Source organism: Dromiciops gliroides, chromosome 6 (genome assembly GCF_019393635.1).
Source record: "Dromiciops gliroides isolate mDroGli1 chromosome 6, mDroGli1.pri, whole genome shotgun sequence".
NCBI lineage: Eukaryota > Metazoa > Chordata > Mammalia > Microbiotheria > Microbiotheriidae > Dromiciops > Dromiciops gliroides.
This window is the reverse complement of record NC_057866.1, coordinates 203393303-203419080: the sequence shown is the minus strand read 5'-3', so window position 1 is coordinate 203419080 and position 25778 is coordinate 203393303. Positions and strand designations below refer to the sequence as shown.

Here is a 25778-nt window from a genome sequence, read left to right as displayed (position 1 = left end):
CTCTGCTTTCCCTTACCAAACCCACTATTCTTGCAAACCATGACTTCCAATCCCTCCACCTGTCAGTTCTCTCCCAGGCCATCACCCCTACACTTGCCAGTCTCACTTCTTTGCCCCAATTTGAACTCTTAGAGAACAAATTTGACTATACTGTCTCCTTCTTAAGTCCCAGGTCTCCTTATAACTATACTGACTGGAACTTGCCAAGTTTCAGCCTTGTTTCACTCTCATCATCTATTGCCTTAGTTCCTTCATATGTTCTGAGGCCTTTAGGTGGTGCAGTGGAGAAGTTGGTAGGATCTAAGTTCAAATGTGACCTCAGGCACTTAATATCTATGTGACCCTGGGCAAGTTACTTAACCCCAATTGCCTTAAAATATCTGGGGCCATCTCTAGTTGTCCTGATATGTATCTTGCCACTGGATCCAGATGGCTCTGGAGGAGAAAGTGAGGGTGGTGACTTTGCATAGCTCTCCCTCATTTAAATCCAATTCACTGCAAATCATGACATCCTGGTCCTCTATGAGAATGAAGGACAAACAAGAACAAATCTTATGTGATGCTGAACAGAGTTGGAGAAAATCATTCAACTACTCTGAATTCAATACAAATTTGTATTACCCAACCTCAACAGGCCCTCACTGCTGCTAGGAAATCTTTCTATACATCCCTTATCAACTCACGGTCCCACTCTCCACAGTGGCTCTGCTAAACTTTTCATCCCTACTCAAACCTCACAGAGTTTTCCCTCACCTCTTCTCAGCTGAGAATCTTGCTTTTATATTTCACAGGAAAAAAATAAGGCCATTTAATGTAAGATCCCTCTTCTCATATTTTCCTGATCTCATACTACATGGGTTCTTCCTTCCATTCACTATCTACTTCTTTACCTCATCTTACATGAGGCTAACCCTCTTCTTGCACAAGCTATTCCATTCTATCCTATCTCCTCCAACAAATTGTGGCCTCTGTCATTCCCACTATATCACTCATTTTCAATCTCTTCCTATCTACTACCTCCTTCCATACTGCCTACAAACATGTTTGTGTCTCTACCATACTGAAAAAGCCCCAACTTAATTCTTCAGTCCCCACTATCATCCTATATATCTTCTGCCCTTTGTACCTAAACTCCTTGCAAATGACATCTATGATAGGTGCCCCTGCTTTCTTTCTGTTCACTGTCTTTTTAACCCCTTAGATTCTGGCTTCTGATCTCATCAATTCAGTGAAATTGTTCCTTCCAAGGTCACTAATGATCTCTTCATTGTTAAATCCAGAGGCTTTTTCTCTATCCTCATTCTTCTCTAACTCTTTGCAGCCTTTTACAATGTTGATCACATGCTCTATACTTTATTTTTTTTTAAGTTTTCAGGGGACCACTTTTTCCTTGTGCTCTATCTATGTGACCACTCCTCAGGCTTTTTTTTACTGGATTCTCATCCATATCATAATTGCTAATGTGGGTGTCCCACATACCCATTTGAGTGTCTCATGTTCCATCTTCTCTTCTATACTATTTCACTTGGAGAGCTCATCCCCTTCCACAGATTTAATTATCTCTATGCTAATAATTCTCCAAAGTATCTATCCTACCCCAACCTTTCTGCTAATCTGTAACCCTCAATTCCTTATTATTTATCACTTTCCCTATCCAATCTTTTGCCAAAATCTGTCAATTTCACCTTTGCAACAGAACTCAAATATTCCCCTCTTCTGTCCTCTGATACTGCCACCACTCTTTTCTTGCCTCAAGTCTCTCCACACTCCAATCAGTTTTCCATTCAGTCACCAAAGTATTTTTCCAAAAATGCCAATCCAAACAGGGCATCTTTCCTGGTCTCCCAATTTGATTAACTCCAATGGCTAACCCTATTGCCTTCAGGAGCAAATGCAAAATGATCTGTTTGGCATTTAAAGTCTTTCCTACACTAGCTCCCTTCTATCTTTCTAGCCTTCATATACCTTCCTCCTTGCCATGGACTCTGACCCAGTGACACTAATCTTCTTAATGTCCCATGAACAAGAGACTCCATCTATCAGCTCTTGGCAATTTCTCTGGCTGTGCTGCACATGTGGAATTCTCTCTTTACTCATCTTTACCTACTGGCTTCCTTTAATTACTAACTAAAATCCCATCTTCTGAAAGAAGCCTTTTCCAATTCCTTTTAATTTTATTTCCTCCCTTCTTTTAATTATATCCCATTTATACCATCTATGGCTTACTGATATATATCTGTTTGCCTATTATCTCCTCCACTAGATTATGAGCACCTTGAGGGCAAGAACTGTCTTTTGCCTCTTTTTATATCCCTGCTTCTTTAGCAGGGTGTCTGGTACATCATAGGTACTTAATAAATATTTGATAACTGAGTGCCCTGAGTAAAGTGAGGTTCAACTAGATTACATTCAATTTAACAAACATTTATTATGCATATCCTCTGATTAAGCGTAAGCTCTGATGTGTACTGGGGCGGGGGGGGGGGGGAAGCTACATATCTCCTGACTTCAAATACTTTTTTCCTTTTTCTTAAAAGGCACATTCTTGATACCTTTTTTTCTTTACCTCATAATCATTACAAAACCCCCCGAAGATTATACTATATTTTGTGATAGAAGAAAACAATTAAGAAGATATATATATATATATATGTATAAGACTATTTGTTATAGATTAGACATTAAATACAATAGTATTTTCTTATATTTTTTGAAAAATAGATATAAAGTATTAGATATATTTTTCAAAATATAAACAGTATTCTGACCTAGTTTTCATCCATCTCTCCTTCAAGAGCGGGGAGCAAGATCCAATTCTACCTCAGATACTTACTATCTGTGTGGCCTTGGCCAAGTCACTTAACTCCTTTCTGCCTCTGTGTCCTCACTTGTAAAATGAGGCTAATATTGGCACCTACCTCCCAGGATTGTTGTGAGGATAAAGTGCTTTGTAAACCTCAAAGTGCCATGTAGTTGCTAATGACCATCATCATCTACATCATTAATTAAGAAATTTATATTCTCTTAGGGAAATATAAAAGTTACCAGTAAGTTAAAGTAATATAATTTGAGGAGGAAGAAATCACTACCCATTATGGCATTATGGTAGCTGAGGTTTACAATAGGGTGGTCCTGAGATGAACAGTCAAGGAGTCCCAGAGGCAGAGGTGAAGAGGGGAAACATTACAGATGTGGTGTTATTTTTTGTCCTTCATTCTTGAAGAGGACCAATGACATCAGCAAGGTGATGACTTGACTGACAAATGAATTGGAATTAAATGAGGCAGGACTGTATAAAGCCACCGGCTTCACTCTTTCTCTAGAGGCATCTTGGTCCAGTGGCAAGACATGGGTCAAGATGAGTGGAGATGGCCCCAGATGCCATTTTAAGCTAAGGCCTTTTGCAGCTCTCAGTTTGTCTAAGGTAACACCCAATCAGAGATTAAGGCTAGGTAAGAAATAAGGCAAAAAAATGACCGTTTTTATCTACTGAAAAAAAAAAAAACTACATCTGGGAGGGGAAGACCCTCAGGGCTTCTGGACATACCAGAAACAACATTTATTTATACTCACTCTGAGCCATTAAAACCCAAACAATGACCAAGTGAGGCTTGGACTGGAACCTATTGCTGGTTCAACAGTGAGTCAGAGTGATTTGGGTTTAAGGCATGGTCCAGTAGCTCCATTTGGATCCCAGTGGGCTTTATCAAAGCCTGTTATTTCCACAGTGCTGTTTTTCAGGAAATCATGGTAGTCAGTCTATCAAGGATACAGGATATGTAATGCTAGTTTTAGGAAACATAAGCACGCCATTTGGGTTGGAACATAGATTATGTAGAGAGTAATGGGCAAGAAAGATGGCCCAATTTCTAAAGTTTCTTTCATCTCTAAGTCTATTTTCTGATGATCACTGGAATCTGCCAAGTATGTCTTAGAGATTGAGGGAGTGGGATGACCTACTGCAAAGTGGAATGAGACAACTTGGGAGGTAATAGTTTTCTATACTTTTGAAATTTTCACATGAAGACTTAGTGATTATTAGAAATATGGGTGTTGTTGTTGTTGAGTCATGTCTCACTTTCTGTGACCCTATTCAGGGTTTTCTTGGCAGAGATAATGGCAAAGGTTTGCAATGTCCTTCTCCAGCTCATTTTACAGATGAGGAAACTGAAGCAGAGTTCAGTGACTTGCCCAGGGTCCCACAGCTAGTAAGCATCTGAGGCCAGATTTGAATATGAGTCTTCCTTACTCCAGGCCTGACACTCTATCCACTGAACCTCCTTGCTTCCCTATTGATATGGAAGAGGTTGTTCTAAATCTCTTCTGAGGTCCCTTCCAACTATGAGATCCTGTAAGTCTGCCAAATGCAAACCTATAGGATGAAAGGCATTATGGTATTCCTTTTCTGCTTCTGGTAAAGGGAAGGCCATGTAAACCTGTCAGCTCACTCCATGTTTAATAGAAGCACTTACACAAGAACTTGGAAAGGGAGAGTAGGATGTTGGTGACCAGCCAGTGCTAATAAAAATTGTCTCTTTTGCGAGCGTAGAATTGCATGCAGGTTCCAGCTGAAACCCAGATGATCATTCATTAGAAAATTTAAAATACTGTTTCAAGGAATTCCTTATGAGAAAGGAGTGAAAAGTTGAAAGCCATCATTCTCTATAGTTTTATGGTGCTATATCCATCAGGAAGTCAAGCTGCCTGACCTCCAGGGATTATATTCCATCTAGGTTTCCAAGAAGTCACCAGTGTTTTCTGCTTGTGTTAAGAATCATATTAAGAGAATTACTGCTCCCAAAAAGACTGCTATCATAATAATTTTCATTTGACTGAATTCAACAATCAAATTTTATTAAGCACATAGTATGAGTGCAGCCATGTGCTAGAAGCTAAGTCTGAAAAAGACAAAACACCAAACATTTCTTCCTTTCTCTAAGTTCACATTCTACAGTGGGGGATATACAATGTACACAGACAAGTAAATACAAGATGCTTTGGAGAAGAAAAATAACCAATAATTGATGGAATCTCTGAAGTGACAAGATCCATTTGGAAAGAAGGTACAGGTTTTTAAAAAAACACTGTCATTAGAAGGGAGCACATTTCATACATGGGGGTGCAGAGGAGAGAGTGTGCAAAATCATGGAAACAAAATATGCAATGACAAGCTCAATCCATAGCCAATGGTAAAGTTTTATTGCAATATAAAATGAATTAAGGGAAACAGCAGTAGACAAGGCTACAAAAGGAGATGTTAGCCTAACAGGACGGTCTTGAATGCTAAGGCAAGTTGTATCTATTTTATTTTAGAGGAAACAGAGCCATGGATGTAATAATGTTTGATGTGTGTGTGTGTTTTTTTGTGTGTAAGTGTGTGTGAGTGTGTGTGAGTGTGTGTGTGTGTGTGTGTGTGTGTGTGTGTATGATTTTCAAACCCCTGACTTGGCAAGAAAAATTTGTCAAATATGTGATGAATAGATTGGAAAAGTGGAAACTGGAAATCAGGAAAGCAGAGATACCATTTGTTGGTCTTTTGCAATAGGTCAGGTAAGAAATGATGGTCACTTAAATTAGTGTGATAACTGAGCAAATAGAGAAAAAGTGATGTCTGGAGGTAATTTGATAATACTCAACTTCTTACTGATTATGGTGGGTAGAAGGAAGAGAAAAAAACATTTTGAATTTAGAGTTATGAACTGAGATGACAAGGAAGATTGTAGTAGTCTGGTCAGGAATAGAAAAGTTTGGATAAGTGGCACATTTTCAGGCGGGAGTTCATTAGATCTTTTTTGCATAGGTTGCTCTTAAGGCAAGATATACATATAGATAAGTCCAACAGGCAACTGGTAATATAGGACTGAACTTTGGAGTTCAATTGAATGACTTGGGAACACCTATCAGATAGAAATTAAATCCTTAAAAGACAGTAAGATCTCTGAAAGAGAAATTATAATATGAGAACAGAAGAGCAACCAGGAGAACAGCTTGCCAAATAGTGAGGCTAAAGACATGAGCAGTAAATAAGAAACTGATAAAGGAGACCAGAAAAGAGGGATCAGAAAGGTATGAAAAGAACTAAAAGAGTAACTGCAATTATTTTAAAAATAACAATGAAGGAAATTTGTTGTTGTTGTTGATAAACCATTTCAGTTGTTTCTGACTCTTTGTGACCACATATGCTGTTTTCTTGGCAAAGATTCTAGAGTTGTTTGCCATTTCCTTCTCTAACTCATTTTACAGATAAGGAACTGAGGCAAACAGGGTTAAATGACTTGCACAGGGCCACACAGCTATTAATGAGTCTTCCTAATTCCAAGCCCTATCCCCTTCACCACCTAGCTGCCCTCAATCAATGGATGGATAGTGGTTAATCAACATTCTTTCATCTGTGATCTATATAGCGACATGGTAAAATTATGACTATTCCAAATTTAGCAAAAATTCAGTTTAGATAAATTGACATCTATAATACCACATGCCAATTTACAAATCAGTTGTGATTTGTGCAGTCAACACACTCATTAAATTTATTAAATACCTACTACGTATATAACTAGGTGATGATAAAGATACAAAAGAAGTATAAAAAATAAGCATTTTCAGGAATTTGTGATCTAATTGAAAACAATATTTAAGAGACAAGTAAAAGAATCAGATATGACAAGCAGCAATATTAATACTAAATTTCTAGGTGTTCTCACTTCCTTAGTGTCAGAGTCACTGATATTTGGTGAAGAGACTCCTGGGAGAAACAAAGAATCATGGTTAAAGTTGAATTACTCCAAACATAGTGAAGGGATGGAATGTCTAATAACTGAATCAACAAAGCAAGGCATCTGAGAAGGCTTTTTGAACATGAGACACTACGAGGGGACCAAAGTGAAATGAGCTGCTGCAAAATAGTAATCTCTAAAAAATATAAGAAATGATGATAGACTGTTCAGCAAATACGTGATTGTCAATTTAGGGATTTAGTGGATCTGTGCTCTCATCTTCTCAAACAACAATGGAGACAAATGGAATGGATTGAATATATTTACACTGTTTTTGAATGATCTACATTAGAGTCTGGATGTGAAAGTAGTCTTAATGCCTTGGGATAAAAATTTTGTAAATTAATTTATAAGTGTATGTATGCATGCATGAAAATCGAATGGAACAGCCTAAGTCAGTAATCATACTGGTGCATCATTCTTCATGTGTGTATCTGCCAAATAAAAATGCAATGAAGTATGAAATTATGAACTAGGATAATATTGAAAGAATGGCAAACTGAAAAGCTTTCAGTAGGATTTAAGCAGAAAAAAAGGCTTTACTAACAAATGACTCAAATATTTCATTGGACTAAGAGCATCATAGAACCTAAAACCTACTATGGAGAAGGGTAGGGGCATAGACCTGAAAATTCCTGCTACCTGGCTGGATGGGGCTAAGTTGATCAAGCACCCACAGTAAGTCTACTGCCCATATGATGAAGCCACGGCTTTCAGACAGCCACTAGGCTGCCTAGAAAGGGAGCAAAACAATGCAGATAGGAAATGAAGTAGGTCAAAGCTCCTGTTCTGATCAGAAATGTGATCAGGTCCATGAGTAGTGATTGCAGTTCCAGACTGTATATTAAAGGGAAGCCCAGTTTCAAAAACAAAAGCCAAAAATATACCTGGAAGATAAAAAATATAAATAAATAAAACCAGGAAGAAAACAGAACAAAACAGAACAAAACAAAACGACAGATTTGTTTTGATTCCCCAATACCCTTATTACCTAATTTTTATTTTAATAACCAGAGGGTAGATAAGTGAATTGATCCTTTTGGACGAGGATTCTCAAAATGAGGTCTGTGAATTTCTAAAGGCTGTTCAAAAATTCTTAATGATGTTCTAAACATTAATTGCTCAAAATGGCCCTAAGACTTTGGGGATACCCATTATTTTTAAATATGTTGATAACTCTATTCCAATATTATTGTTTTCTTTGTAATTTGATGAAACTTACTTATTTGAAAACTTTATTTATTTGGCTTCACCAAACTGACAAAGGTTTCTGAGTTAAAAATTCAGCTCTACAAAAACCTAGCCAAAGATAATTGCCAGGGTTATACATTATAAGCCATTGTTGAAGGTTTATGATTTCATAAATATCAGAGATACGTAAAAGTTTTGTCATATACATGGTGTCCCAAAAATTTTAATGAAGTTTTGAACCTTAAAAGTTCACTGAGACTGTTGGAACACTTTGTATACTCATTCCTTCTCATGTGAAGACACTGTACTAAGATCCTGTGTTATGAATCCTAGAATTTAAGGGATGGAAAAGAACTTTCTGTTTTACATTTAAGGAAAGAGAAGCCCAGATACTTATGCAAGGTCAGAAATTAAGGTAGTAGCAAAGCCCATTTCTCAAGTCATAAATATTTTCAGTATATCAGAGTATTGCAATAATTTACTCTTTCATGATACTAATAAACTTAAGTAATAATGCATAATTAAAACTAAGATTTAAATATTCAACAAAACACTTCAACAATAATATTGCCTTATATTATATTTAAAAATAAATACTATATGTGGTTTTGGTTCAAGCTGTAAACTTTGACCAATGTCAACTGTTCATCAGATTGCACAGACATATCATGGTGCGATCTCTACGATCATAATCCTTCAAGTGCACACTCAACAGATATGTCAAGCAGCTCTAGCACAGAACCCAGTGTTGTCGATAGCATAATTTCTGAATACTAAAGATAAAAACTTTTTTAAGCTATATATGTAATGGTTTACCATCGTGTTATCTTCAGAGAATGCTTTAAAATTAAATACTACTTGGTAATGTTTTAAAATTTTATTTTATTTAGATTAATTTGCCTCACTACTGTAATTTAATATACATGTGCAAACTGTTTATAATTGTTTTCATTTTCTGGTCAAACTAAATACTTTCAATTATTTTAAGAGTCTAAATTTTTAAACAGTACCATATGCTTCACTGACGTATTGCCAATTATAAAAACTGTTAGTTTTTTATACGAATTTAAAATAGATTATTAATATAATGGGTAAATGATTAATCTATAAATATCAACAAATTAATCAGCTTTTAACTGGTTGCTTGATCCTCAGCTATTGACATAAAAAAGAAGAAACCTTTGGCTAATTACAAGATCTCAGAATTATACGCAATAATCTTTAAATAAAATGCCTTTATAGAATGTGTTAATAAACTACATTAAAATATCCAACTATTTATTGAGCTAAAGTGAATCTCAAAAAATCCCCTCAATGGTTAGTCTCTCTCTCTCATATATACATACATGCATATAAATAATAAGTAAAGCCATCTTTTCATGTAAAAACACATATTGAATACGATGCTACACAACTAAAGTTTTTTTACACTACACTACATAATCAAAATTTAAGTGATAATGTTAGCATATGTGTCTTAATTTGTACACATACATGCATATATGTGTCATAGAGGTGTAGGTACAAATATATAGAATCATATGGATAGTAATTATTTACCCATATATGTTGAACTAATTCATTCTAGCTGACTTGAATTTCATATTTAACTTGATCATGAAATAAAACTAATTTTAAACACTCAAAATGTCACAAAATTTTAAAAATATATATTTAATTAAATAAAGAGAAAATAAGAAATATGTACCATCCTCATGCATTTAATGATTACTGTTAAATATCTTCTAAAATTTTAGGAAAATTTAAATGTGCCATATTGATGATAATCCAATAGGACTTCATGTAATAAACATATTTTTTAAAATTTGCTTCTATTTGTTCTTTTGAATGTGTTTTTGCGTGCTTCCCCTTATAAAATATAATTGATTAAGTTTATATTTTAAGAAGAAGAATTCCATTTTTCTATTTTGGGGATCCCGAAAGTAACATATGGACTTTACCACATTTATTTTCTAGTAACAGTTTTGCTTAACATTAAACAGGATATCATCCTGTTACATTATTTTACTGGTAGTATATATTAATTACCATTGAACTATTTAAAAATCTTAAGAAACCATGCTCAAGAGCCCTAAGTTTCAAAGAAACTCAAGTACAGATTGTTTTTGGTGGGTGTAAGTACACCCACAGCTTACATCTAGAAATGTGATCTTTTAATTAATGAAGTTGACATTCATCAACAACTTGTTCACATTTCTTAATGGATAAATGTTGAGAGCTAATCCATGTTCCACTTGCAATATAACAGCTATAATTAAAATACTTTCCACATTTTAAAAGGATACAATAAATACTAATGAATCTTTACTAATTCATTATGACTTTGTGAATCCATTGATTTGGCTACAAAGTAGAAAATATTATAGTAAAAACTGTGTAATTTGTTAATGAATTAACAATAATGAACACTATAATATTACTAAATAAATGCCTGAAAAACAAAAGCACATCAAAATCAACCCAAATTTCCAACTGACAGCAAAAACCCACAAAACAAAGTTTCATGGCTAGGATTTTGGGTCAGATAAAAGAATATAAGGGAATGTGAAGTGTTCATGCCACTCGGTCATCCATACCAAAAAAAACCTTTTTTAAGAACTATAAATTGATATTTTTTCTCACCTACTGAGTATGGTAAACAGCTAATTGGATACTAATTGTTTTACATAAAATATGATTATTTATAAATAGGTAGATATATAAAATAAGTATATAGATAGATATAAATATATATACCATAGTAGTAATAGAAAAGGTCACTAGAGGAATTCAAAAAGGAGCAATGGGTTCATGCTTGTATATGCAACTGATGTTTGATTGAATGTATGTTATTTATTACTAGAATTTTTTAAGTAAACTATAGAGCATTAGACTCTGATATAGGAGATACTATCAACTTCTATAATTTAGGCAAACTAAAAAGGGATATAAATAAGGCAGATGTTATTTTTCCATCTTCTAATTTGTCAATACCAATAGAACTGGCTTAAGATTGAAAGTGCAATTTTGCTGTTTGCTTGTTTCTCATTTCTTATAGAAGTTGATCAATGACATTTCTATATTCCTTGAATTTTTAATAAATTTGAGAAAATTGTACACAGATGAAATGGTGAAAGCATTATATATACATATGTGTATACACATATGTGTATGTAATATACATATAATTTGAACACATAAAATATGTGCAAATGATACAATTATTAAAGACATGTTCTCCTTGATCATTCTTAGAATTCATTTCTTTCAAGTTCAAATAACTAATTCCTCTTTCCAAAATGTAAACTCAAAAGACAGGTGGGATTATTGTATTTGGAACTTAATTTTTAAATCCATGCTGTAGCAAAAAATAAAAATAGTCATTTAATACAAATCCTATTTCATTTTATACCCCCTTTCAATGAACACTTTTTAAATGTACAAAATTTAAAATTGTTTCTGATATGTACAGAGAAAACTTTAAATCTCACTAGACTGTTCTAATTCTAAATTAACACTATAGAAAATCCTTATACCACCTCCCCTTTCGGGATTTCCCCTTGATTATCAGATAGTGGTGATAACTTCCCAAATCAACTTTAAAAAAGAAAAAAGGAGAAAAAAGTTTCATACAAACAATACAGATCTACTAAAGCGAATGAAATGAAAGATAAGCCACTTAAAGGAACCAATTATTTTAAAATAATTATAGAAAATCAGTAATGTTGCATTTTAAGGGAAATATTTCCCCAAATTACTTCATGGGAAAAGTATATTAGAGATGCACACCTAATGGTACGCTATAAATAGAGTTTTCATATCACATTTCTTGTTAAAATTGAATAGTTCAGTAAAAGCTAACATAACCAGCACAATTTTGAGTGCAGTTGTGTCAAATGAACTAGAGAAAAAGTTGAAGCATATTTCACCATCATATAATCATTAGAATAGATAGTACTCAGATTCTTTAATGTTGATGTTAGGCCATAGGATATGGGTTGAAAACTTCACTACCTTAGTATGAACTTGTATCATATATTTATTCAAAGAATGCTATACATACATTGTCTGCCGAGAATAGGATTTACTTTTAAATAAAAATTAATTCCTTATTCAAATATTTATTTTTCTTGTCCCTAATTAAGAAACTCAAACAATCTTCAACTTAATTTTAAAAAGCTCTTTTTATAAATCATAGGTAAAAGTCATGTTCTGCCCCATAACATTGCATAGCATATCAAAAAGGGGTAATGGCAAGATAGAAATTTGAAGAACAGCTCTCTTTATATTTTAAAACTGATTTTTAACTTTTTAATAACAAACTGAACATATTTATGACTAGAAGTGAAAGAGAGATGGAAAAAAAGGACCCAAGATTTTCTTCTTCTGGTCTTTTTTACACTTTTAGAGGGTTTTTCAAAATTAATTTGGGAAATACTTAGGTCTAAATCCAACAACTATGATTTTAATTGTTAAAAGAACAGAAAACAGGTATCTTATAATATATAATAAAGTCCAGAGGGAGGGAGATTGGGTGTCAAAAAAAACATTGAAAGGGGATTTCAAAAAGAACACTAATCAAATTGAAAATTTGGTAATCTCTAATCTTCAATTATTATTACCGTGGTTCAAGTTAATATAAGCTCTATTAAATAGATCCTATTAGAGAAGCCATTTCTAATAAGGTCATTTTCTCTCTAAGAGTAAACACTGATGTTTTCTAGAGAGATATTATGATTATCACAAGCAGATCATCAATACATACCTTATCTACTAACCATCATTACCAACAGGCCCTTCTGGATATATGTTCTCTGAATTCCTTGCAATCTTAGATCTACATTAGATGCTTTGGATATGACACTGCATTTAAAATAAGCTTTAGGGAAGAAACTCAACTTAGTATGAGAAGACAGACACAAAAGCTGATAGCAGAGACAGACAGACATACAAACAGAGAAGTCAACAGAAACAGAGGCAGAGTGAGACACACACACACACACATACACACACACAGATCCATAGTGTATTAGAAAGTCTATTTTACATAACTGTCATTTCATATTCTTTGAGTTTACCTTTCATTGAGTAGTTTTTTCAAAGAAAACCTATATATGCCTGGTTGTATTTTATCTAAAAACATAGCAAGAGCATGACCAAAGTTGTATAGCTTATTATTACATTCTCTTTATTGTATCGTACCAAACTTTTAAACTAATTTTAATCATTGTATTTAATTTTAGAGTTACAGGTTGATTTTTAAATTATAATTAACAGCTAAAACCTTCCAATATTGAGCCGTGTGTGGTGAGTATAGAAATCAAGAAATATATTTGGACTTTCTATTTTTGAGTCATTTTAGGATGATATGAAACATTTCACATTATTCAAAGCAATTACACTTTTGTGCATAGAGGATTGAGTGTTGGGGCTAGAGGAGTCATTAAAAGTTATCTAGTCCACCTCTCTTCCTGTTCTGAGAACTAAGATAAGAGAAAAAAAAGAGGTTCGATCATTTTGTTTTAGGAATCTCAAAGGAAGGCAAATATAAAACTTTCTTTGGAATAAGTAAAAATAAATGAACTAACTTTTAAACAATTACTACATGAACATATATTGTAAATGCATGGGTACTGTGCTTCTCTTATTTAAAAAAATCACTAGCAATTTAAAATATACTTCATTATTAAGCATTTGGATTTTAGTATAAAGAATTTGTAATTTGGGGAAATGTGTTTATTTTAATTTTCCTAGGTAGCATAGTGTGCTAACTCTAAGGACAATGAAATAAATGCTTAGTACATTTGGTAAATCTATATGTACTAAATATATTGGTAATGAACAATGAAATTTTTGTGTTGGCTTTTCCCCCCTGCTATGACTAAATATGAAGATGACTCCCGGGCCATTGTCTTACCTACTGCAAAACCCAGGGGAAAGAGCCAGGGAATAGCAGTGTCATGTTAAGTACCTGCTCTCTTCCTGGGCAGCTGTATATTAAGCCACATTAAGCCCCTTAAGCCTCAGTACATTCATCTCTAGAATGGGTACAATACTATTTGCCTCTGCCAACTTGAAGAGCATTCTGTGAAGATAAATCAGAGAAAGTATATGAATTGTTTCAAGTTACTAAATGAACCACATTGCATATATTAAAGGAATGACTGCTACCTTAGTGTTCATATTGGCAAAGGCATATTAAAAAAGGAATAAAATAAATATTTTCAGTATCCTTTGTCTATGTATTAGAACTTGTGACTGCCATGATTTCTGTTGCCACATAAGTTACATAATTAATGTAATTCTTGGAGGAAGGACCTCCAATATAACAAAATTACTGAAAAGCTTGTATCAATTTCTCAGTTTCTATTCCAACTGTAACAGCAGATTCTTTTAAAGATATAAAGTATGTTGTTTCAAAGCAGGACGTACAAAATCTGTTGCACCTAAGTTGCCAAACAATTTGCAATTAGGCAATTAATTCTTTTTAGGCTTAATAATTCAGATTCTATATAGCCTTAAAAAAGTCCAGCCAAAATGAAGTTACTTTCATCTAAGCAATGGAAATTATTTTCAGCTACACTGTGAGCCACTTTTAAAATGAGAAGGGAGTAAAGGTAATTAGAAATATGGTAAAGAAAACATGACAGAATACAGAGTAAGTGTATGTATAGTTTATATACAGATGTAATATGTATGCTATACATGTATTACTATAACTGTTAAAATACTTTATTGCACTTGCAAACTGAATTTGCAATTTCATATAAGTAACAAAGTACTTTTTTCTGAAATGTTTGTATATATATATATGTATATATATATATATATATATATAAACACATATACATACAAAATTTTTTTGCTCTTCCTCTGATTAAACAGGGAAAAATATTTTTATTCCTAGTTCTAATAGTTTTCCACTGCTCCATCTGCTGGATGTCCCTACATTTCCAGCACTAACTGATAACCCCTAAAAAGTAACACGAACTAATTCAGCAGGTGGCTTCAACAATCTCGAGCCTTAACCATGTAGCTGTGAAAGTTAAGAAGACTTTTTTTTAAGTTAAGAGATGCTACTTTCCCATATACAGATAAACAACATCCAAAATAGTCACAAAAATGCCCAATTCTCACAATTAATGATTTGCTACAGACAAGGCAAACTACAAAGCTAGGCGGACACATCTTAGGTTTTAAAAATACCCTTAAATGATGCTGATTTTGAGAACAATAATAAGGGGGGGGGCGTCGTTTTGGTTTTGTTTTTTTGTTTTTCTTATTGCTCTGTTTCAGATTCTTCCTTTTTTAAATTTTTTTTAAAGAACGGAATTCCAAGGACAAAAGTTTCAAAGGACTATTTAGACTGCCTGAAAGCAAAGCACACAAATCTCTTAAACCAACATTAGGTTTTCCCCATCCAAGAATTACCAAAAGATCAAGTAGCCCTCAGTCCGCGGGTCCTCAATGCAGGTTGCACGGGAGTCACGTTCAGACAGCAAGGCTGATGCACTTTCCTCCCATCTCCATCTGTTGTCACAGACGGGACAATGTGCTGCCGGCCACCGGTCACCGCTCTGATGCTTAGGCTGCCGCCGCCGCCCGCGCCTCCAAATTGGGGCTGCTGTGAAGAAAGGGTTACTCCTCTCTGGGAGTCGAGTGGCGGCAATCAAACTTCACCTGCTTTAAGCTCTCCCTCGGCTTCATTGAAACTTACACGCCTCTGGGTGTAGGAGTACCAGGAAGCACCGTTATCTACATACACGGGGGATCGCGGGGGCAGGGGGAGGCTCTCCTAATGAAGGGCACCCCAAACAGAGCAGACGGCCGAGTTAGAGAGAAGCCTCCTTGGCAGGGATGGGATGCACCGCGTCTCCGGCCCATCCTGCCCACCCCCTCCCCTTCTCCCGTCCACAAATGATAACCCAGGTTACCCAGGGAAGGTGGCTGCCCCTGGCGGAGGAAGGAGGTGGATGGAGGCAAAGTTTGACAAACGATGACCGCTTCTGGAAGGGAAAGAAGCCCGGCAGCCCCAAATACACACTGCGTAGTAGGAGTCGTGCACAAATAGACATAATTTTTAAAAGTGCTACGTACCTTTCTGCCCTCGCCAGGCACCGCCCGGGGGGGAAGTGGCTTGAAGGTGGTCGTCAGGTGCAGGTGTAAGTGGTGGGGTTGGCAAGGGAGCCCCCTTGCAAGCCAGCCTCCCTCGCGCTCCAAGGTGTGCTGGGAGGAGGAGGCGGCCGTCTACGCCGCCGCTGCCGCTGCCGCTGCCGGCCGGAGGGGCGGGCAGCAGCAGCCGCCGCCACCGCAGCAGCAGCAGCACCACGGGAGGCGCCGGGCAAGGCACACAGTCACTTGGGCAAGTGAAGTTGGGGCGGCCTCAGCCCCAGCCCCGGCAAGCGGAGAGAGCAACACGTCTGGTGTGAACTTTACAGTTTCAGTCGGGGCGAATACACACACGCACGCACACACATGCATACATACACACACGCACACACACCCACACACACGCGCCGCGCCGCGCGCCAAAGGAGCACCTCTCACAGCCGAGCGAACAGGAGCCGGTGTCTCTCTCTGTCCTTCGCTTTCTCTCTCCCTCGCTCTTATTGGCGCGGAGGTTATTGTTTTATTTATTTATTTCCTCCCCCTCTCCCGAACTCCCCCCCTCCCCTCTCCTCTCTCCTCTCCCCGCTCCTCCTCCTCCTCCTCCTCCCCAAGGCTGGGAGTCAGTCCCAGGCACTCGGGTCTGCAGCTCAGCGAAGCTGCTCCGCAGCCGACCACAGCTCCAATTTGCCTGGGCTGCTGGTGTGTTTGTGCGCGCGGCTGGGGTGGAGTGGCGATGCTAGGGGAAGGCGGGGCTGGGGGGGGGGGGGGACCAGGAGAGGGTAGAGGGGAAAGGACAAGGAGAAAAGGGAAAGGACCAGGGCGGGGGCCAAGAGGTTGGGGGAGTTCTGTGCCCCTGCTACTGCGGGCACATAAGGTGATGCTCAAGGAGGAGCCCCCGAGTTCTGAGCGATGGAGGAGAGGAAAAAGGAGCCCCCTGCTTAGTGCTTGAAGAACTGGAGGCTGCTGCGTGCAGCCGGCGGCTGGAGGCAAGGAGATGTGAGCCGAATACTGACGCTGGCCGCGACCTCTCAGCTACTGCTGAGAAGCTGCGCTGAGCTGTGCAGACCTGAGCTGAGCTGAGCGTGCGGCGGCTACCACCACTGCGCCAACCACACCATCATCACCGGGGCTCTCTTCTTCTTCTTCTTCCTCCTCCTCCTCCTCCTCCTCCTCCTCCTCCTCCCCCTCTTCCTCCTCCTCCTCCTCCTCCTCCTCCCCCTCTTCCTCCTCCCCCTCCTCCTCCTCCTCCTCCCCCTCCTCTTCCTCCTCCCTCCTCCTCCTCCTCCCTCCCTCCCTCTCTATTTCGTCCTCCCTCCTCCTCCTCCTTCTCCTCCTCCCCTCTCCCTCCCTATTTCGTCCTCCCTCTTCCGTCTTCCTCCTCCTCCTCCTCCTCCTCCTCCTCCTCCTCCTCCTCCTCCTCCTCCTCCTCCTCCTCCTCCCTGACCACCAGGAAGGTTTCAGCCTTTGCCGCCCCCTCCTTTCCTTTCCTTAGCTCTCTAATGCTTTCATTAACCCCTCAGGAACACTCTGATGAGCATCACCATTTAGCCAGGGAAGATGCGAGTTTGCATTTGTTAATGGTGGTTTAAGTGCTACACCATCCATCTTCCTTCATTCCACCCCCCCCCATCTCCGACTCGATTCCCACCCTTTTGCTCTCCCCAAACTCTTCATAAAGGTGCAGCTTATCCCCAAGGGCTTTTGTTTGCATGCCCGATGTTCATTGAACCCTTAGAAGAAATGGGCGCTGCTGGTTATCCTTAGACCACAGAAACTAGAGCTTCTCAGACCTAAACGATGCTCCAAAGGCACCCCAGATATTGGAATTGGCACCGGTAGTGGCGGCAGTGGCAGCAGCGGCAGCGGGCTTGGACTGCCTCTGCTGTTTGCCACAAAGACTGAGACAGAGCAGGTTACCGATTCCTGTGCTCCCAGAGTCCTTCAAACGTTTGCAAAGTATCACTCCCTAACGTCTTCCTCGAGTCAGTTTGGACTCATTGATGGGTGACCTTAGAGCAGAAGCCTAGCCTTTCGAGTCTCACGCACTGTCTCAAGCGGTGTTGAGGGTGGATCTGAGATAACCAAGCCCTGACTTGGGAAATTCTTCTCTCCACCTCCATGATCCTGACCCCGCTGCCTGACCAGCTTTTCTCATGCAGCTTCCTTTTTCACACTGGTTGACCCTAAGTAAGCATTTTCTTAAAGGCTCTAAGAATATCATCAAGGAGGAATAAAGGGTCACAAAGAAAGTAAGATTCATAAGGGGGGGGGGGGGCAGTGTGTAATCATCTCACCTGATAACCAAACCTATCCCAGCCTAAATGCTAGGTTCCAGATAAAGCAACATGTGGCTGGTGCCACTGACACCATTGACCATGCTATCTCAACACTCCTTCTAGTAGTACACACCTTTGCTTTCCCTATGTTCTTTCACTCAGTCCTTTTCCTCTTTCCTTATTACTCTTTTGTCCTCCTGCTTGGGTGGACAATGTCATTGAATTAATCAACATCCTTTCTATTTTGATTATTCCTTAAGTTTTCCTATGTTTTTTGTGGTTTTTGTTTTTGGTTTGATTTTTTTGCTAGGCTCAACTAGTAGTCTACCAAAAGGAAACTAGTATCCTGTTCCCCAAGCATAAAATGCAGGAGATCCTGATTCCAGCATAGAAGGATGGAGACAGCAAAAGCCCAAAGACTGTAGCTGAGAAGGGATCGCTAAAGCAATTAAGGCAGAAATGGGAACCAAAACAATAGTGGAAAGAGCACTGAGTGGGGAAAAAACAAGCAACAGAAACAAACAAAAAAAAAACCCAAGACCCCACACCCCCCCCAAGAAAAACAACACCATGATTAACTTGGAAATTAGGAAGTACCTGTGGTATAAATTCTATGGGATGGATTTATTTTCTGGGTGATAAAACACATACTCTAAAATTTGCTTGCTATATTCTCTATCTTAGGTGCCATTTCTCCACCTTGGCCTTCAGGTTTTCCATCCATAAATTAAGGAGGTTGGATTTAGGTTTCTTTCAACTGCAGCATTCTCTGAGCCTGACTCACTTTTGATGATATCTAGAAAATCAAATTTATGTTCAATGAGTGGATTGAGCTATCTGACCTCCCTTCTAACTATAACATCATGTAATTCTGCTCAAAGTCTGCCCAGTCTTTTTTCATCTTTTTGCTCAAGTTTTGTCATTTTCAGGTTCAATACTTGAAACCTTGTGCTAAATATTGTGTGTCCTTGATTTCTCCCCTCTCTTTTTTCTCTCCCTATTGACTTGAAGAATCTGATCACTGAAAGTAGGATGAGGAAGTTATCTTTGTTCGTTCAATTTACCTCTACTTATGTCCTATACATCCATATTGTGATCATTGAGAAAGTGGGAAAAAAGAAAGAAATGGGGAGAGGAAGAAGGAGTCCAAATATGAGAGTTAGATGTGGAGGGGGTGCAGAGGGAGAGTACTCTACTGTTAAGGGCTAAAATTCTAGCTAAACTGTCTAAAATATCTAATGAGTGGTCGCCAATAAATTATAAGCTTTAGCAAGAGTTAGACTTTTAAGCATTTATTAAGGAGAATAAGAATTTGGTAAAGAGAGAGAGAAAGGCCTAGATTCCTATCTATTAAAGGGAGAGCACATTTTTAGCTCCCTTCTCCGCCAGCGTCCTCAGGAAAGAGCCCCAGAGTCAGCGCCAATCTCTTCCTTCCTCCTCCCACTAGTCCGCGTCACTTCCTCCCGCCAAAGAAAAGACTCTTGGTCTTGCCCTCAAAGACCTTCACTTCATGGGCAGAACTCTTCTACAGTAAGTATCCAGCAGGTGGCGTCATTCCAATCGTTATACTACCCTTAATATTGATATATGATTCAATGGGATTTCCACTGGAAACCTCCAGTGGGTAATATACCAATCTTGAGGGGGAAAAAACACAACTCTGTAAATCTCAGCTAGCTTTACTCTTTTACACACTTACCATCAACAAATAATAGGGGATGGAAGGAAAAGTAACAACCATATACACAGAGTTGAAAAGAAAAAAAAAATAGCTCAAAAAGGAGAGGAGAACACCAAAAGGTGAGAGGCATCTTAGAAAAGGAGTGGAAGGATGCTGATGACAAATTGAATGCTTCCTAATTTTTATCAAGAATGGACCTGCTTGCAGCATTTTTGTAAGAATCAATGAGATACTTATTTGCAAAGTGCTCTTCAGCAAGAGCATAATTTGTTATCTCATTCAAGGATGGACTTATTGGCAAGAACCATACTACAGTCAAAGAAGAAGTTCATATTTAAGAAGTTTTGTTATATTAAATTAAAATTTAAAAAACACCACACAGATAAAATCACAGCCTTTATGACATTCTTGTAGAAATCAATCTTTATTCTAGGTCATGGTGAGATTTAATCTCTCTGTTTGCTGCTTATCTTTTCCTCATTGATAATCAATCAATAAAAAATTTACAACTATTTATTGAGCACATTTCTGTTTTGCCCAGGAGTAGGCGAATAGAAACAAGCAAAGGGAGAAAAAAAAGAGGCCTAAGATGTGTCCTGTGTCCTTGAGGAGTTTTTAATATAGTTAGAAGATACAACTCCCAGTAACAGAGGATTCTAAAAGACAGTGTCCAAACAGATCTTACTTTTTGTGGGAGAAAGTATAAAGTAAAGGAATAAATCATTGTGGGCCATTATGATAAGGAGGCTTCATGAAGGAGATGGAGCTTGATTTGGATCCTTGAAATTGGATAGAATCAAGCAATCACCCAATTAATTATTTTGTGCCTGCTATGTAGTAAATACTGTGCCAGATACTGAAGATATCAATACAAGAGGGAAACACGTATGACTTTCAAGCATCTTTAATTTTAGCCAAGGTAGAAAACACATACATATGCACACATAGATAGATAATAGAGATAATAGACAGATATAATAAAGATAGAGATAGATGATAGAGATAGATGTGTGTACAGCTGTGCACCTATATGTGTGCATGTATGCAGCTATACACACATCTACATAATTTATCATATTGCTATATCTATTATATTTCTATCATCTCCAACATTTCTCTCTATCTCTATTTATCTGTCATCTTTATACAAAATAGATATGTTAGATATAGGCAATTTGGGCCAGGGGTGGGGGGGAAGTTATAAGGTGACCTTTGAACTGAGACTTTATGGAAATTGGAACTTCAATGGGCAGAGGTCAGTGATGAAATTTAAGGTTGGGCAAATAGTATGAGCAAAGGCACAGTAATACTTACTTCGGCAGATAAGGGGGACTGGGAGCAATTTTGTCTAACTAGAACTGAGAGTTCTTGTTTTTAGACACAGCCTGAGCCTTGTTTACCTTATCCTTAATTTAGAATGAGATGGTGTGTGAATGTCACAGTTAGATTCAATTGACATTAAACATTACAGGCCTGAAATATCTTTGACTCTGAACTCAATATTCTTGTAGAAACCTATGTACAGATGCTCCCAACTTTAAGAAATCCCCCCTATATTATCCCAGATTTCATAACAGAAAAAACCCCACAAAGTTATTATCCCCATAATTAGTCTAAATTAAAAGGGTATTCATTTGTTTACAAAAGGATCTCTGGTGGGTTATTTTAATTTTGGGGTAGGGTCAGACCTATAATTTCATTTGTGTTGAATTTTCTTTCTTTATCTGTAGATTTATACCTGCTCTGCACCTTATCATCTTTGAAAGAGAAAGTATGGGGAAGTTAAATGACTTACTCCAAATCATACAACCATTATGTGTCAGAGATAGAATTTGAAACCAATTCTTCCTGAATCGTCAGCTATTTTTGCACTTTTTTCTATATTTGCAAATATTTGGAGATTTGCACTATTTTTTTCATATCTGTCTGCTTCAAATTGTTCTTTTAAAGAGAGTACAATTCAATTCAACAAATATATAATAAAGAACTACTGGATTTCATTGGTTGTTGCTCTAATGGAGCTTATAGTCTCATGAATGATATGCTATACATGCCCCAAACTATAGTACAAAATAATACACAATAATTGTATAAGAGGAGAAGCATTTTTGTAAAATGAAGGCTGAGGGGAAAGGGGCTATTAACCAGTAAATCAGATGCAGCACATGTTCTATATCTATTATTCCACCACCAACCCCTGCCACTGACACTAGTAGGTTGGGTTCCCAGAAGTTAGCTACTACATCATCATTCAGAGGTCTGGGGGTATTCCAGAGGCATTAGGGGTGTTTTTTTTCTAGGATTATAGATCACAAGGCCCACCAGTGTGCATTGATTGTTAATTGATATTAATTAGTCAGACTTAATTAGCTTTTAGAAATGAGTATTTCGTAAAGTATTGCTGTAAGAACAAATAGTACAACATGCTGCTCTTCCCTATACCAGAAAAAAAAATCTGTGACACATTCTCCTACCAGTGCATAATATAATATCCTGGGCTGTAGTTAAAATGGAATTAAAATGTAGGGAACACATATTGCAAAGTGGTACCACCCAATTCCTAGGTTCTACAAGTTCTTTTCCTCTTTCATGGCACTATCATAATATTCCCCTTGGGTATTGTATAGATTTCTGCTGGAATCCTTGCATCTTTAACCTGCCTTCCCTAATGTATTGAGTTTGTCTTCAGCTCCCAATACAGCCAGTGATAAACTACTGTCCTGAGGATGCTGGTGGGATGTTAATGAGAAGTCCACATTTTTAGACCTCTTAAGTTACGGCATCTTTTTCTGGTCAGGTCATATGAGTGGGAGGAGACAAAGTCTCTGCCCCTTACCTTCCAAGAGATTCCAGGAATTTAGCTGGAATTTCTCTCTCATGAATATTGGAATGTGACTTGTCTTGCAATTTTATGCAAAAGTCATTAAGGTCGATGGGGTTTCTTCAACCAATACCAATGTGCTTCCTGTCACAACTAGTTGTAATAACTTTGATTGATTGGTTCATTGACAATATCTAGTGTCTAATAGGTCCAACCGATTTATTTGATTAAGTAGATATATTCTTATCCCCTAAAGATATCAGTGTCATATATTATTAAGGCATGTAGAGATTAGTTAATTGATTCATTTGACCTCTACGCTTACACAGAAAACAAATCATACAGGGTGTGTATTATTTTTTGGGGGGTGGCGCAATGAGGGTTAATTGACTTGCCCAGGGTCACACAGCTAGTAAGTGTCAAGTGTCTGAGGTCAGATTTGAACCCAGGTCCTTCTGAATCCAGGGTTGGTGCTTTATCCACTGTGCCACCTAGCTGCTAGTATTTTATTATAATTGGGCTTTAAGTAGTGGCAAATAATTCCATAGGCTGAAAGTAAGTGTTAAGCACATAGAGCAGGATGAGAAAAGTCATGGAGGTTGGCAAGTGTGAGTGTGGTAAATGGTTATGTTCCAAGTCTATGTAGCACATGGAGAGCCATTGTACTTGATCAGTCTGGAAACATAGTATAATATAAGTATAATAAGGACCAAGGTCAAGACCAGTATCACACTTATGCTTTAAATGGCACAATTAGTATAATTATGCCCACTATGGCTCCTACTGCCAGAAGACCAGAAATGTTGCATTTTACCTCTCTCAGTACCCTTAAAGTACTTAGGTTCTTTGTAAATAGTTTCTGCTTTCACAAATGGCATTTTCCAAATGTAAGGGTAGGTCTCCTTCCTGCCATCTTTAATTAACTAATAAAAGTTATATCAGATTTCATAAAGTAACATTTAGGTATAAAGCAAATATATAAACATACTCTACAACAAATAGGATACACAGTCATCCTCCTTTTTTTGTACAACATCAGCTTCTTGGGAGAGAAAGGGAATTAGATTCATAGTCTTAGCTTAGCTCCTATAGAGCCAACAGTCCCTGGTTCAAGTAAACCACATCCCCGTGGACTCAAGCCCCCGGGCTTGAGTCCGAAGTGTGCTGGCTTTTAAAGGCTTCCTTATCATTCTGGCTTGCTGACTGCCTCATCCTCTCTGAAATCCTGGTTCCAAGGTCACCATATCTAGGACTACTTATCCCATAGAGATCACCACATAGAGATCAGCCAATGCTCCTAAAACTAAAAAGAACAAACAAAATAGAACACAATCACCCCCAGGCCCATTTCTCCAATCTTGGAATAGCAGGAGAAGGAAGTCCTTCCCTTCTCAGTGGTTAAATTCATGACACCTTCACTGTAATCTTCCCACTTTGTTCAGAAGTATGCAGGAAATAGCACATAGGAAGAAAACATGAGCAGAAAGAGAGGCAGAGAAATGGCTACCTTCTAAGTCTCACCAGTTTTAAAGATTCACCTTGCTCTGGTCAGTCAATCAAAGGAGGCTACGCACAGCTATACGGTAAAGGGACAGGAATGCTTCCATTTTAGGTGATTTAAGCATGATCCAAAGGCTATATTACACAGTAATTTAAATTTTATTTAGCAGAAACAAAATAGCCACTGAAGATTTGAACAGAGGCTTAGTTTGTCCAATTTTGTACATAAGAAAGATTGATCTGACATTGATGCAAATAACAGATTGAAGTAGGGAGGCTGTGAAGGGAGAAAGGTCCATTAGAAGGCTACTGTAATAGTCCAGGTGTATATTAATGAAGACCCGTAAGTGGTTGGCCAAATTCAATCAATCAAAACATACATTAAACACCTACTACGTGTAAGTACTGTGTTAAGTTCTGGGGTTACAAAAAAAAGGCAAAAGCTAATTCTTGCCCTCAAGGAGTTTACAATCTAATGAAAACAGAGAAAGTTCCTTAAATATATTTGAGAGACAGAATCAATATGACTTCATAACTAATTGGATATTTGAAAGGATGGGGCAGGGAGACTCTATTGGAACATTTGGAATAGGATTTTGTTTACAAAAAACTATTTGCAAGATATTTCTTTCAGTTGTCATCTCACTCTTTGGGACCCCACTTGGAGTTTTCTTGGCAAAGATACTGGAGGGGTTTGCCATTTCCTTCTCCAGCTCATTTTGCAGATAAGGAAATTGAAGCAAAGAGTGTAAAGTGACTTTCCCAGGGTCACATAGCTAGTAAGTGTCTGAGGCCAGATTTGAACTTGGGAAAAGGAATCTTCCTGAGTCCAGGCTTAGCAATTCTCCACTGTGCCATCAAACTTCTTTAGCATTCATATGATATATAGCATGACTTACAAATTAATTTCTTGGAGATAGAAACAATTCTAGGAGACTGCAGATGACTAAATATTCTGTTTCTCAAATAACTAGGTGTCATTTGCTACAGGTGCAGACAGAGTCCTTTTCAAATTCTTAAACTGGACCCTTTGAGAGACAGCTTCTATTATTTTACTTTTCAAAATTAATGTTGGCCAGCTTACTTTCTCTTTTTTAAGATTTAGATTTAGCCATCACAAGATGGATAAAAAGATCAATTTCACGGGGGAAATGGTATTTTGGGATGTTGCAAATGATCTCAACTACAAGTTGCTTAGGGCCCAGTACATAGATTTCAATTTTTAATTGCAATGAAATGCAATACCTTCTTCAAAAAAATCACATAAATAAAAGAATCAAGGAGGGAGTGAGTAGGCAAAATAGGTAGGAAAAATGAATGAACTACAGCACACGGAACAAATAAACCAGTCATGCATTGTATGAATTTTGTGTTCCATTCATTCTGAAACATAAGCAGTGCTACCCCTGTGTCCTTAATGCCAA

The 25778-nt window shown here is 37.6% G+C and overlaps 1 long non-coding RNA gene across 1 annotated transcript in view; it reads right to left on the bottom strand.

The window, feature by feature from the left end:
• Positions 1-16520, bottom strand: part of LOC122730770 — a 698032-nt gene extending 681512 nt beyond the window's left edge. The window contains exon 1 of the long non-coding RNA XR_006353545.1: positions 16065-16520. This is a non-coding gene — a long non-coding RNA (uncharacterized LOC122730770). The remainder of the gene's footprint in view (positions 1-16064) is intronic.
• Between the last annotated feature and the right edge of the window lie 9258 nt (positions 16521-25778).